General features: G+C 34.1%; 1 protein-coding gene across 2 annotated transcripts in view; it reads right to left on the bottom strand.

Moving 5' to 3' along the window:
- The window catches only part of LOC150099044 (uncharacterized), a 59,756-nt gene extending 43,419 nt beyond the window's left edge, over positions 1-16,337 (bottom strand). The window contains exon 1 of one of the 2 annotated variants that reach the window (XM_090405269.1): positions 16,318-16,337. The gene's annotated coding sequence lies outside the window, so the exon portion shown is untranslated. Of the gene's footprint in view, positions 1-15,817; positions 15,849-16,317 lie in introns of those variants that run through there. The other variant, XM_090405268.1, reaches the window with a different exon arrangement.

Here is a 16,337-nt window from a genome sequence, read left to right as displayed (position 1 = left end):
AATTAATGCCATAAGTAATTTGATGCAAAAACCGGACGTAATTGTGTCTACAATAATGAAAATGTTGATAGACCTAAAATAATTATTTAAAGGATTGTAGAACAGATGAGGCATTCAAAAATATGTTAGGAGAAGCAACCGAAATTACAAATACAGTGGATTGTGATCCAATTTTTCCTTGTATGCCAATAGTCAGACCTCGGAAAACAAAAAGATTATTCTCGTATGAAAGTGAAGATGAAGTTATTGAATCGCAAGAACAAAATTTCAAAGTCAATTTTTATTTAGTTATAATTGATATAGCTATTTCAAAAATTGAAAGATTTACATTATTGAAAGAACATAATGATGTTTTTGAATTTTTAAATGACATTTATTTATTAAAATCAATGGAGAAAAAAGAAAAATTAAAATATTGTAAAGATTTGGAGATAAAATTGACAGATGGTAAAGATTGTGATATAAAATCATTGGAATTATGCGAAGAAATAGAAAATATTTTAATCTATCTTAATCCGAATATGAACGCATTTTCGGTACTTGAGTATATATGTTCGAATGATCTTCTTAGTATTTTCCCCAATTTGTCATCATCATCATCATCATCAAATTCCTGCCATGTACCCTCAAAGGGTGTACAGGATATGACAGTACTACATGAAAAAATTACATCATTACTAACTTCCTATCTACAATTTTCCTCCAAATCAGTCTGTTACTTGTCAAGACTCCAACATTATCAGATCTTATATTTCTATCGTCTAAGGCACTTTGTACCGTATCAATCCACCTATATCTTGGTCTTCCTCTGGGTCGTTTTCCTGCCAACCTGGCAGAGAACACTTGTTTTGCTAATCTTTCCTCTCCCATTCTATTTAAGTGACCATACCATCTGAGATTAGCTCTGCTAACGCATTCCTGGATGCTGACAATGTCAAGTTCTTTCCTAATATCCTCATTTTTAATATGATATTGCCATTGATGCCATCTGTTCACGCCTCTAATCTTTCTCAGGACTCTCATATCTGCGGTCTCTAGTCTTTGGTCAAGTGTTTTACTTCTGACCCAGCTCTCAGATCCATAAGTTAAAATTGGTTTGAACACAGTCTTGTATACAGCTAATTTAGTGTTCCGACTAATTTCTTTCTTATTCCATATGAATTTATTCAATTGACTTCCCACGATACCAGCTTTGCTGATTCTCTTGTCTATTTCTATATTTAGTTTACCATCTTCAGTAAAAATTGTGCCTAAGTAGCTGAAATGTTTTACTTGTTCCACAGGTTCTCCATTCACAACACAGTTGACATTTTCAATGATTCTGCCTATTTTCATTGTCTTTGTCTTTTTATTGCTGACCTTCATACCATATCTATTACAACAGCTATTCAATTTAGTCAGAGAATCTTGCAGACTTGTAGCGGATTTATTTAGAAGTATAACATCATCCGCATAAAGCAAAGAGCTGACATTAACATCTCCAATTTTGATATCAGGTTTAATACCACATTCCTTCATAATGTGATCCATATAGATAATGAATAACAGAGGGGATAATGTACATCCTTGTCTCACACCAGATTTAACATTAAACCATCTTCCTGTACTTCCTTCAATTCTAACTGCTGACTCACAACTCAAATAAAGACTAAGTATTGCTTGATATAATGCCCCATTGACACCATATAACTGCAGCATATTGAATAGCTTCTCTCTTGGCACCTTGTCATATGCCTTTTCCAAATCGACAAAACTTAAATACAGATCTTTGTTATATTCCCATGCTTTCTCGACTATTTGTCGTAAAGTGAAGATCTGATCCTGACAGCCTCTATTTGGCCTGAATCCAGCTTGTTCTTCACCAAGCTTTTCTTCCACAATTCTTCTCAACCGTTTCTCAAGTATACTTGCATAGATCTTGCCAGGAACACTCAGTAGGGAAATACCTCTGTAATTCTCACATTCAGTTTTATTTCCCTTTTTATATATGGGTACTATGAGAGCTCTACTCCAATCATCGGGAATTCGTCCCTCTGTCCAGGCTTTCTGAACTATGCAGTGCAGCCACTGTAAGACTCTTATACCACCATACTTCAGCATTTCTGGTCGAATATCATCTACTCCTGCTGCCTTTCCACATTTCAAGCCTTTGATGGCTTTTTCTACTTCAAGTATGGATATGTATTCCTGACTGCATGCCTGGTCAGTGTTTTTTATCACTGTGCTGTCATCACTGCTTGTTTCATTTAGCAGTTTTTCAAAGTAATTACTCCATACTTCAAGGATATTTAACAATTTAACAATACCTGTGACTGTTGCAACTGGCGAAAGATCCTTTTCAAAGCTGAAAATTATAAAAAATCATCTCCGCAGTACAATGACACAGGATAGACTCAACAATTTAAGTCTTATTAGCATAGAACATCAAATTGCTACTAATTTAGATATGGAGGATATAATAAACGATTTTTCTACAAAAAAAATCACTTCAAGTAAATTTTACATAAAGGCCTGTACAATTAATCTTTGTTTATATTAGAAATAATTGTTGTTGTTTTTTTGTTTGTTTTTGAAAAAATGTTAAAAATTACTATACGAAACTATGTAATCTGTGTTTTTAATAAATAATACATGTAACTTTTGGTTAGCATAAATTGTTATTTTATTTATTGTAGTAAATGCTACATGCAATTTCTTTTAGTTTTTGTTTTAAGGGGCGGCCGATAAAAGTTTGCACTTAGGCGGCAAATACCCTCGGCGCGCCCCTGAATACAAATATAAGCGAACACATAATGACAAAATTTGAAATTAAAATTTGAGTTATATATAGCGCTTCTCTGTACTGTCGATAAGACTGTATGGAGAGAGAGAGAGAGAGAGAGAGAGAGAGAAAAAGAATACAAATACTATCATTGTAACCTTAACTAAAATAAAACCAGTTGATATACTGCATTATTATATCGGTAAACAAAATCAAAGGATGAACACTATTTCTGAAGATTACAATCGCAAATCCAGACGAATCAGCTTGTAGCAATTTGTATAACTGATGATTTCGAGCAGAAAGCGGGTACACATTCAAACTTTCGAATCGCGCTCAAAAGAGTTACGTAGTAGCATTCAACAAGAGGAAAAGGAAAAAGGCTGCGCTAAGCAAATTGTGTTAGAAGGAAGTTCTTTTCGTGAATGAATAAAGTTGCAAGTTTGTAATGTCTTGTAATGTCTCAGAGAGATCACTAGATAATTTCATGCGGGGAAGAATTATTAGAAAGTTGAAAAAAAGCCGCAGAATTACTAATTTTGGGAATTTGGAATCTCACGTAGCGTTGTATTCAGGCTCTGACCGGCGTTTCAAACCATGGAATGTGTTCCAGACGTTTGCTTAGGTCGCCCTCGCTGTACCAAGCAACATGAAGATTTTTCGTTATAACAGTAAAACGTAATCGACGCGCCATGGCAGGTCAGCCTACAAGTCGGCTCCATTCAAGCACAGGTACGCGGATATCTCAAGAAACTATGACAAGACGTTTGCAACAAATAGGTCTATACGTCCTAAGGCCTGTAGTCTGCGTCCCTTTATCCATATCCCATTATAGAACACGTTTTCAGTGATGTTGTATCCATAAAAATTGGACAAGACACCAATGGGCTAATCTACTCTTTCCAGATGAGAGAAATTTTAGTCTTTCCTCCGATTCTAGACAACATCTGATCTGACGTGGAAGTGGTACTGCTTACCATCGCGAGAATATTCTTGAAAGGAGTAGATACTGCGGTGCTGGGGTAATGGTGTGGAGGCATTATGCTCAATTGACGCAGCGAGCTACAAGTGCTGGAAAAAGGGACTATGACCAGTGAACGATATTTCAACGGAGTTCTATAATGTCATGTTCGATTGTTCCGTGGTACTGTAGGCGAAGAATTCATTTTTATGGATGACAGTGAGCCATCACATCGTACACGAGCTATGGAGATACTTCTGGAGGCAGAGGATATTAATCGAATCGAGTGGCCAGCACGCTCTCCAGATGTCGAGCCCATAGAACATGTTTGGGACGCAATAGAGAGCACATTGCTACTCGAAAATCCCCCTCCAGAAAACAAACAAGGCCTTTTTCTTGTTCTGAAGGAGGAGTGGGACAGTTTGTCTCAAGAATTCTGAATCATTTGGTGCTAAGCATGGTACTACGTTGAGAGATGCATCGCAGTTCGCGTTGAACATATTCCATACTAAAATGCCTCTCTGCATAGTTTTCTGTAAGCACTATACATTAATTACGTCCTTAGGAGATTTGTAACTTTTACCACAAATGTGTGACAATTTAATTTGTAATGAAATTTATAACACATTTTTGTGAATATAATTTATTAGTATGCGGGCAATAAATTTGTCCACATTTGGTTGTAGTCATGAAAATTTTTTTATATACAGTTAAAATGTAGTTCATCCTTAACTTTTGGACACTAATATATATTCAGTGGTGTAATCGTCTTTAGTGAACCATAGAACATGATTCGTTTCATTCGTCCCTGCGTTTTTCCCTCTCTCTCTCTATATATATTCTCTCTCTCTCTCTCTCTCTCTCTCTCTCCTAGTTTTACACCAGAGGTAAGGGAGTTACTGTATTAGTCTAATTTAGGAAATCAACAAACTTTCCTCTTTTCTCTCCACTGATTCACTTTGTCTTTATGTAGATGTTTCAGTACTGCATTGCTTTTACATGCATTCTTCTATTCGCTGTTTATCTGAATTGGCTTGTGTAATCCCATTACGTTTTCCAAACTTATTAAAACTTGACCTCTATCAACATTTGAACTCATTAAACTGTGTTTGTTTGTCTTCATTAATAATTTCTCCCTTTATTCATTGAAACAACCTTCCTTGTCAGCATTTCTGGACGACTGCAACATGTAATTATTAAAATCCACTAAGAAGCTACTATTTTCTTCCCCACCTGCAGCTCACCCACTGTTGTAGAGTATTACAGGTTCTAAAGATTTCGTATGTGTGAGCATTATATTATTTTCACTGCATGAAGTCCCACGATTCAATGCAGTAGGCCACTTTATTTATTTTCTTTCACCCAATAACTTCTTCCGAGTCTCCACCCATTAGATATGTTTATCCGTTAACAGCGTGTATTCATTAGTTGGTGACATTAGGCGTGTCACCCCGGTATGAGACCGGATATTTCATCTTCATTTGAAAACGCCCGTATAAAGGATTCTCATGAGATGCACTTTATAATCAACTCGTTTCCAAGAACGGCGCTGTCAGAACTGCCATGCAGTTCTGACGGCGCTATGGAAGTGATAAAGAAAGAAAAAAAAATACTTTATAGAGAAAAAAAAGAGAAAGAACAACAACTGCTGTTTTAAAATATTTATATACGTTTATTTATTCTTATTGCTTATCGACTGGGACCAGCTGCTTCGCTCAAATTTTATTACTTATTTTTTTAATCCTGTTTTCGAGAATTCCTCTTCAGTAAACGAGGCTTATTTCATATCTCGCTAATTAGAATGAAAGTGCAAAATACATTTCAATGATATTTTGTCCTTGTTTTCACTTAGTCACCATTTCTTTATGACGACTCTTTTATCGGATACATTTATATACAGTATTAGCAAAAGCACTCGTAATGCTGTGCTGTTATTATTATTTGAAAAATAAAATTAAAATGAATAAATAATAATATTTGAGCACATTTTTCTACCTTTTAGAAGAAATACGTTTAATGCTTTTGTTCTGCAGAGTTTTCTAATTTTACATTAAAAATAATAATAAACTAAAAAATTTTGAAAACGACAAAATGTATTGCTATACAGAAGCGATGTTTATTCAGCTTGCCCTCCTGTGTTCCATCTGATGAGAACAACGTACGACATGAAAAAATTCCATTTATTTTTTAAGTGATATTTTTGAATTCTACTCATGGAAGGCTGTTAGCCAATAGTACATTATCATTAGTATCATAGATGGCTTTGTGCTGTAATTACAGAGAATGACGTTTATAAAGATACAGCAGATGCGGTTTATATATAACAATGACCATCACAACGTTAATAGCACCTTTATCTTAAAAAGGTTTGTTTTTTCTTGCAGCCAGAAGTACACGCAAGTTCTTTCCATTGCAGTTTTGATATAGCCACATAAGCCCAAGCATGACTGAGCCGAATTTAAGTCCGCATTATAGATACTTTGAATGTTTTCTCGTGAACTGTATTGATTGAAACAGCGAATGCTAGGTGAATAAGGGTGAACTGCAATCGTTCAAAATGGAATGACATCACTTGTATGTCATTCTAATGATATTAATGAAATGACATTATTCTTGGTATGATTACGTCTTCAGCTTCGCAACAGCAAGCCAATTAAAATAGTTGCTTCAGTGATGTTTTGTCATAATTTCTAAATATACAGTCACGTTACATTACACAGTCGTGGTGAAAACAGATTTCTTAATATCATATACAGTAAAAACTAAAGGGGCAAGGATTTCTAATAAAATTTAACATTAAAAATGACAAAACTAACAGATACGAAGAAAATGAATAAACAAGTAAATTTGATTTTTTTTTGAAAAAATATTAAAATATTACAGCGCAATACGTGGAGTAAGTTTTTGGATGCACCTTTCATATATTTTTAACTATGCATGATTCTACAGTCCTCTTGCGGGCTGCTTCTGGTCTTCTTTCAGCTGTTCCACAACAGCTGAAAGTTTCTCTTCTTTATTCAGAATTCTTAAAACAGATGTGGTTGAGATGTTTGCTTCATTTGCGATTTCATCATATGTTTGTGCCGATCATCCTCCAGTATGCTGTTCACAATAACTACCCATGTGCCATCTGCGGCTGTCGATCATCTGTCACCCCTTGGATCATATTTAATTCTTGTCCGACCTTCACGAAAGCGGAAGGCCTACTGTGATAGTTTGCTGCGGTCATCTGCAATATCTTCACAAACTTCGTGCAAAACATTGAAATCCTTTTTTTTTTTCAAGTCAGGTTCCAGTTTTGATCTACGAATGGTGGTTACTGCACGATTTTTCCAACCTGAATCAGATTTTACCTCAATTTTGAATTTTATTTCGTAGAACACCATAAGTAAATGAGTACTCTACATTTTCCCTCCGAGTCTGGTTACGACTGATGCGAAGATGAAAGAAAACTAGTATCATCCCACTTACCACGCACACTATGCAGAGCTTTTGAAATTACTCTAGTACTTATAAGTGAAGAAAGGGAGCCAAGCTGAAGTCAAACATTTCATATTTCATTATACCTCTCTCTCTCATATATAAGCATACCATGCGTTATTTGAGATCCAGATATTTTCTTTACGCATACCATTGAGCAAGAACATTTAAATAGGTGTAAATCTCAGTTTGTATAAAGGATGCAAACACTGAATTTATTTTTAATCCCTACAGAAGCTCAAAACCAGTATAATTGTGGGAGATCTCAGTTTTTGATACCTTAACATGAATCTCTCTAAGGTTCTTTATGCACACCGAAAGAAATATACATAAATAAATTTCTTAAGAGAGAGAGAGAGATACGATCGTCCCTATTTTCTTTCTCCTCCAGATCTGCCAATATTCTTAAAAGAATTGAAGAACACCTAAGTGGACTTTAAGTACGAATCACTTTTGCACATATTAAAAGAAGAATAAATTTTGATTATGTGGAGATGACTACTGATTACGTTGATGACACATGTATCGAGGCACTCAATCCCGGTGTAAAAGAAATCGGTTAGAATTAGGGTAAATCGTAACTTGGTTACAGTGTTGATACATTATAATCCCAGTTAAACAGCACTACCGTATGAATAACACTGCTGTCCTATTTTCTTTGTCAGTTGCCCTTTTTCTTTCTTTTTTTTTTTTTTTTCTTGCAGGGAGAGATGACGGGTAGTTTGTGCGCTAGCTTCGTACACTTTTACCAACTTGCGATGTATTTCCTTAACATAATCAAATAATGCTGTGCACTTCTATATATATATATATTTTTTTTGTCATATTTCAACTGATACAATGCGGCCATATAGCATTGATGACTCCATCTTGTAGGTATTTTTTCGAAAAACACACGATGCAAAACACATTCTCTAGCGTTTTCGCATGCTATGAAATATTAAATGAATTCGCTCAGGATATTCATCACCTTATCCCAAAATAATTAATATTTCACAAGCAGTTGACTGCAGAATATCAGGTTATAACATTACAATATAGGCGATACAAGGTAATACGACAATTTTATTACGAATCTAAATATGTAAGATTTGTGTATCAGTACTGCGTTAATCGCATGGACTGGCGAAGACTGGGAAGAAGAATATATTTCTTAAAATTCCACTTTTTTGCGAAAATCCTCTGCGAGTGATCAGAAAATTAATATTTTATTTATAAGGTTTTAGCACTTCGGTTATAACATATCGAATAAAATGCTCAGAAACTGCTCTTGCTGAGTTTATTATGTCCGTGATTATAAATAAAATAACATTTAGAGAAAATATAAATTTCACTGAACTGATAGCGCTACAGTAGTCGAAATTTTTATTTTTTCATCCTTGTCGGCAGGCTACATTTGACATAAGTTAATCGTATTCCCTTTCTGGCCTGGCTGCCAAGGCAAGTACTGTGCATTATGTTTGTGGGATGCGTGTGCTCAATGGAAGGGAAAATGAGCTAGAGGAAAAAGGTTTAACTTGCTTGAAGCGGGCATTCAGACCATGCGGTGCATGCGGGCGTCGCTACGAAGGGGGCGCATAATGCAAGTACTGTGCATTATGTTTGTGGGATGCGTGTGCTCAATGGAAGGGGAAATGAGCTAGAGGAAAAAGGCGTAACTTGCTTGAAGCGGGCATTCAGACCATGCGGTGCATGCGGGCGCCGCTGCCGGGACACTGTTCATAAGTTCATTTTTAAGAAACAAAATTTTTATCATAAAAACAAAAAAGTCTTTGAATAATCAATATTAAAATAAGGCCGGATACACCGAATAAAAATTTAAAAAATTGTGTATAAATTGTATGTTTACAATTTTGCATCGAGAACAGGCTAAATGCTTGCCTGCAGAATGTTGTGTCTACTGCAGTCTATCTAAAGTGAAACAGTGAACGTTTTTTCTGCGTAGAAGCGAATTTTCGTACAAAACATTTGTTGCTAAGTAACCAGTCATATCATATGACTGGTTACCTAGCAACAAGAGCCTACTGACATGCGTACCATATGAGTCATATGGTACGCATGTCAGTAGGCTACTGACAGTAGCGCAGTGCGGACTATTATTTCGTCTCTGTGTCGTGTTGTGTAATAATTTCTTGTGGGTATAAAAATGGAATCAAAAATTAAAAAAAAAAGTTATCCGGTGCACAAAATCGTAAGCGTCATGCTGCGAAAGAAGCAGATATTAAGAAACAAACTGGGGCTCTTAATAAATTTGTTAAAATATTAAAATATTCTGATGTAGATTGTAACCAACTCGATACATCAGAAATCGGAGTTGACGAACCGTGCACATTATCCAGTTTGCATGAAAATACTATTGAACTTAAATCATGCGTCTTGTACTAACAAGACGCATGATTTAAGTGAAAAACAGTTAGGAGAAGATTTAGTTGTTGTTGACCACGAAACTAACACATTGTTAGTCTGTAAATTTAGAAGATCCAGGTGAATGGGAAAATATTGATGAAAAATTACGAGTTGTTTTAATTGAAATGAGGCCTGTTCAAAAGAAAAATATAATATATCCCAGAGATACATATGGTCGTAAATTTGGCGACACGTATTATAATAGAAAAATGGAAAACGGGGAGCTCGTGCCAAGAACATGGCTCATTTATTCCGAAACTTTAAATTCTGTTTTTTGCTTTTGTTGCAAACGTTTCGCACCTACTGAATCAAGTAGTCTTGTAGAAGGTTATAACGATTGGAGAAATGTAAGTACAACTTTGCATAGACGTGAGACTAGTTTAACTCACATGAAAAATTTCTTAAAATGGAAGGAACTTGATAAAATTAAAAAAACAAAACTACTATTGATTGCCACTCAAAGCATGTATGAAATGAAAAAGAAACATTGGACGAGTGTTTTAGAGCGCTTGATTGAAATTATAAAATTCCTTGGTAGCCAAAATTTAGCTTTTTGCGGATCATCTGATAAATTATATGAAAAGAATAACGACAATTTTTTAAAATTAGTCGAACTGTTTGCGAAGTTTGATCCCGTTATGGAAAATCATGCTGAAAGGGCCCTACAGCGAAACAATAGAGTACACTATTTGAGTAAAGACAGTCAAAATGAAATATTGGAAACTTTAAGTAACTTAATCAGGGATACAATTTTATTATTAATTCGAAAATCTAAATATTATTCCATAATTTTAGACTGCACACCTGATGCAAGTAGAACAGGACAAATGACCATTATTATTCGCTTTGTTTCCTGTGACAACGGAATTGTCAAGATCAGGGGAAACGTTTTAGGTTTTGCAGATATATCAGATTCCACAGGACATGGTTTATGTGCAACAATAATGAAACAACTGGAAAAATGGAACATTCCCATTGAAGACATGCGAGGGCAAGGGTATGACAATGGGGCAAATATGAAAGGGAAAAAATATGGGCTCCAAAATTGGTTTTGAACAAAAATCCCCCAGCTTTCTACGTGCCATGTGCTGCTCATACTCTAAATTTAATCATTAACGATGCAGTCAAAGTGAATGCAGATACAATTAGTTTCTTTGCAATTATTCAAGAAATATACAATTTCTTTTCATTCTCTCACAAACGTTGGGCAATCCTTTTAAAGTTCGTAAAAAATTTAACATTGAAACAGCCATCAGAAACGCGATGGGAAAGTAAAATTAATACAATCCGCCCTCTACGATATCAGTTAGGAAACATTTACGATGCACTTTTTGAAATTTTAAATAATGAAAATTTTCATAAAGAAACTCAGCATGAAGCACAAACATTATGTACTAAAATAAAGGACTACAAATTTATTTGCTCTCTTATAACTTGGCATGATTTACTTAACATAATAAGCCCTGTGAGTAAAATGCTTCAAGATAAATATGAACATTACACTTGCTTTAGAATCTATCGAAAACTTAAACATATTTTTACAAGAGTATTGATCAGATACAAAAATCTTAAAGAAGTTCTAAAAACAGCAAAAGAACTGAGTGAAGAGGTGAATGGAGAACAAGAATTTAAAACTGGTACGGAAGTTCGACGCCGAAAGAAGACGACAATTTGACTATGAGCATCATGACGAAACGCCACAATCGCCAGAAGATAAATTTTGAGTGAATGTGTTTTATACACTTCTAGAAGTTGCAATGTGTTCGTTAATAGAACGTTTTGAACAACTAAAAACATATTATGATAATTTCAATTTCTTGTATAGATTACTACAAATTAATAACGAAGATTTACGAAAACATTGTGACGATTTAGAGATTCTCTTGAAGGACGGTGACAATAAAGCCGTAAATGCAATAAACTGTATGACGAGTTATGTGCTTTCCGGGATATTTTTCGGAAGGATAATTTTAATATTCAAAACCCTTTCGATATTCTTAATTTTATTGTGTCCAATAATTTATCTTTCCCTAACTTTTCAATTGCTTTAAGAATACTGTTAACCTTACATGTTACTGTAGCGAGCGGTGAACGTTCCTTTTCCAAGTTAAAATTGATTAAAACCTACTTAAGAACACGTGTGTCACAAAAAAGGCTAGTTAGTTTGGCGTTAATAGCTATTGAAAACGATTATGTGCGGAATTAGACGTTAAGACCATTATTTCTAATTTTGTGAATATGAAATCAAGAATCCTAAAATTTTAATTAAAAAAATTTCAAGTATATTTATGTAATTTAATTTATTTTCTGTTATTCTGTGAATTTTTTGAATACTTATATTAAATGTTCCAATTATTTCTGAATTATTTTCTCATCTATCTTGAGTTTCTTTTATTTTCCTAAAAGATAGTTCCACTTATAAAACTTATTAAAAAAAAAAGTTAGTAAGAATTTAGTAACTTGTAAAATGCAAGAATTTTTTAAACTTTGTTTCAAATAAATTTTAACTTTAATTAAAATTTGGATTTTAATTTAAAATTTTTAATTTTGTTAGCGATTTAACGATTATCCTGCCTAGTTAACACCCCCGGTTCGTTACATTTAGCGAACCAACGTGTGGCTGTTCTGTCAAAATTTATTTAAGAAATTTCAAATAATTTAAATTTTTATTATCGTAAAAGAACCACACATGACTGGATCGTTACAGGGGGCGCTTAATAGAAAATGCATGCGGGCGGCAGAGACCCAAGTGCTGGCACTGCTTGTAGCATCACTATAATACTGGTGAAAAATATTATCATACTGCGAAAAGAATCGAGCCAGGTCTTCTCAACCACAAGGCATCGTTTCTACAAGAGGTTCCAAAAAATCTTGCTACAGAAATATAGTAAAATCAGCTCAGATGTTATTACTAATTTAAAGAAACAATCAGTCTAGGTCATGAACTAGTAAAATCACAGATAAGAAAGCTGAAAATGGAGAACTCACGAATTTTGAAGTAACTTCCGGAGAGAAATAAACGAAAAGGCAGAAATGCTTTTCGTTATAGAAATGGAATTGAAGAGAGAGAGAGAGGTTACAGTGAGACAAATATAGAAATAAAAAAGATAAAAGTATTCGAGTGCCATCGACCGCCTCATTTTGGATACGGACAAATACCTATTGCATGGGTATTTGTCCGTATTTCTTTCCAGCCGGAAATTTAGAGTTGCTCTCCAAAAAATTCTATATCAACATGAAATATCTTGGAGCGATGGAAGAAATGCACAAAAATATTTTACAAAGCTAGATGGCAGGGAAGCCACAAGATAAAAAATAGAAACCTAGTTTACTTTTATACGTTTTTACCTTTCAGAAACCATTGTCTGTTTATAGAATACACTGGTGTTTTTGTTTTCCTATAGCAGAGTAATTTTTATATACAGTTCATGGCTTAAACAACTACAAAAACAGTCTGCTGAAATACATTTCAGATATTTTTGGCACGTTATTGTCTTGCCAAAACACATCTTGTCTTGATGTGTTTTGGTAATTTTATATCAGCCACATGTTATAAAGATGAATATAAACTCGTCCTTATTTATAACGGAAGCAACAAAATTACGTTTTCAGTTTAGAATGCATCACTTTATATTTATAAACAGAATTACTATTTTAAAAACATATATTTCATGATTTTTTTATGAATAACGAGTGCATAACCACGTTAAAGATTAACCCACGGTACTAAATGTAGGAGGTCAACTTTTTGCGGATCGGATTCACGATGAAAAAAAAAAAAAAATAAATAATAAAGAAGAAGAAGAAGAAAACGTGACAACGACCGTAAGACACCTATAAATTGTTTTTATTTAGTATGTTTCGGTGCTTCTGGAAAGTACTGAAGTGACGGTATCACTTGTCCATTGGCGAATTAAGAACTTCTGGAAACACCGAAGCGCTTTTTACTTTGAGGCCTTTTTGCAGTAAAGAAAATCGTAATATATATCAAAAACGTTTTTTTTTTTTTTTTTAAATTTTAATAATATCAAAAGGTTACTTTACTTTTTCTTTAAGAAAAAACGAAAATAAATCGCAAGATCACTACTTCTGAATTTTTAAAGTTGCAAATTTCCTTATCAATAAAGAAAAATGAAGGGAAAGTGGGTTCCCAGGCCACTCGCCTACTATGCTATTATGTAAATTGGCGTAATTCTTTCGCCCCACACAAAAAAACAACAACAAAAAAAAAAAAATCGAATAATCTTGCAACATTGCTGACTGCAGGTAGTGGAGAAACACGTTATGTGAATATGAAAGCTACCCAGACTAATTATTCTTACTTTCCATTTCATAATCAGATGAAAAGACAAAGCCACATTTCTCCAAAATGGTGATGTTTGTGTATCGAAGAATTTCCAGCAAATTTCTTCTTTCGAATGACTTTGTAAATTGTACATCAAGAACTATAATATTGAACGGACACAAATCGAAAATAACTCGGAATGAAGAACTGATGCGAGGATGTCTCACAGAGGTTGAGAGATACAATTTGAATCATGTGTTATGCATTAACTTTTCGACACAGAATCACGAAGTTAATATTCTAACAATATTTGCGAAACTTCGGAAATCTGATTTAGAAATGAATAATGATTTTTATTTTAGTACTTTTAATAATTTAACCACTTTAATATATACAAATTTTTTTTTTCTCCCTTCTGATCGAATACAGTGGAACATTGTCTCTGTAGATTCTGGGATCTTATTTCTTCTATATGAGTGTCATATGGAAAGATGTGAAGTATACAAAAGCAACATTTTCGTCCAAAAAATAAGGAACAGGAAATATATCTAATTTTTTTCCACAAAACAAAAAACTTTGACATTTTATAAGCCCACGTAAAGTAATCGTGTACACTGATACTTAACTACAAAAGGAATATGGCAGGAAAACAGCGCTGTCATTTTCCGAGCGCACTCAAGGGTTCAGTGGTGCATGAATTTACGAACACGTAAACACAACAAGGATATGTTTAAGGAATACTTACCATATGATAGTTAAATAAGCTGAAACGGAGTGGAGTAAACATAGTGGTTACACAAGGAGATGACTGTGGTGTGATATTCGAAGTGACATGAGAGCACTGTAAATGGCAGCACCGACAGCAACAAATACCATGGCCGGCTGGTGCCACATACAACGGTCTCCTCACGCGCAGTCGTCATGCTCGCTCTCCTTGGATCGAACATCGAGAGGGAGGGAGGAAGGGAGAGAGAATGAAAGAGAAGGGGAGAGAGAGTGCAAATGCTGTTTTCTAAATGTATAGTTACTGGAACCTTTTGAATAAGAAATTAAAATAAAATTGAAGCAACAAAGGAAACACAAACTCCATTTTCTGGTCAAAGTCGTTTTCTGCCGGTATACATAATCCTTGCACGCAGAAGAACAAAATTAGAACAGCGATAGCAAATACACTGACAAATGATATAAGGGAACAGTTACTGCATCATCGTTATTTTCAGTAGCTATTTTTAACTGGTACTTTATTAACAAAAATAAGGAACATAATCCCTCATTATAATACGTATAATGAGCACGATAATTCAGCGACATTTCATGGAACGAAATGTCGAGTACTGAGTGCTATTCTAACGTTATCTGTATAACAATAGGAGTCAAAAGAGGGGGGGGGAATGTACCAGTGTTAAGGCTGTTCATAATAGCCAGATTTTATATGAAACTCAAAAGACAGTAGTTATACTCGATACTATTTAAGCATAGGTAACATTGACAATCTATCTACAGCTCCAAATATGACTTTATTTTACTTCATAATTTTATAATTATGAAATTATACATTAGAACATTATAAATCTAATTACAAATGAAATAGGATATTATGTTCAAATAATGTATAATTATTATATTACTGAATAATAAAAAAGTCACCTGACTATGGTCTCTAACAGTTATTTTAGTTAACCGTGCTTACAAAGGAAAAAAAAAAGTATAATTATTTAAAGAACCTAATTTTGTACATCTTAATAAAAAAACAGGAAAACAAAAACGCCACTTATGCATTTATCCTTTTATTCTGACTAATTGGGCAATTAATTTGTATATCTTAATAATTTCATAATTTTGTAGATTTAATTAAGGAGTTAATTTTTCAGTTTATAATTCGTCGTCAACATCACTTTATAGATTTGATGGGCAACGTACTCACCTGTGTAGTGATGTTTGTTTCTTTGTCACTGCATTATGGGGATTGAAAAGTAGTCACGCTCAAAGCTATTTACAATTATTACTTTAGATTAAAAATAATAATAATAAACACAAAAACATGTTATTTGCATTGTTTATTGTAATGACGAACACTCCATACAAACAGACATCTCACTTCTGCCGTCAGCCGTCTTGCATCAGACTTGCAATGCAATTCAAATAAAAAGGCTATTGGCTCTGGACGTATACCATTCTGCTGCTAAACATGTGAAATACCGCTGCATATAAATAAAACAAACTCATTGCGTATGAATATCTGCTGCAGCAGTACCTCAGTCTTATTAGTCATCACATAAAAATAAAAAATCTAAGGCTTTTTATTCCCCAAAGCGAGTAGGCGAAGCCATTTTAACAATTTAACGATTTTTTAACATCGATAGCTAGTCAGAAGGCTGACCAGCCATCGATATCGATGTTACTCAAAATAAATAAATGACTTACCTGTTTGTTCGTCGTTGATA

This window comes from Typopeltis vanoorti, chromosome 15 (assembly GCF_054136105.1).
Source record: "Typopeltis vanoorti isolate ZY-2024b chromosome 15, IOZ_Tvanoo_1.0, whole genome shotgun sequence".
NCBI classification, from domain to species: Eukaryota; Metazoa; Arthropoda; class Arachnida; order Uropygi; family Thelyphonidae; genus Typopeltis; species Typopeltis vanoorti.
The sequence above is the reverse complement of the archived record's forward strand: the minus strand, read 5'-3'. Positions and strand labels throughout refer to the sequence as shown.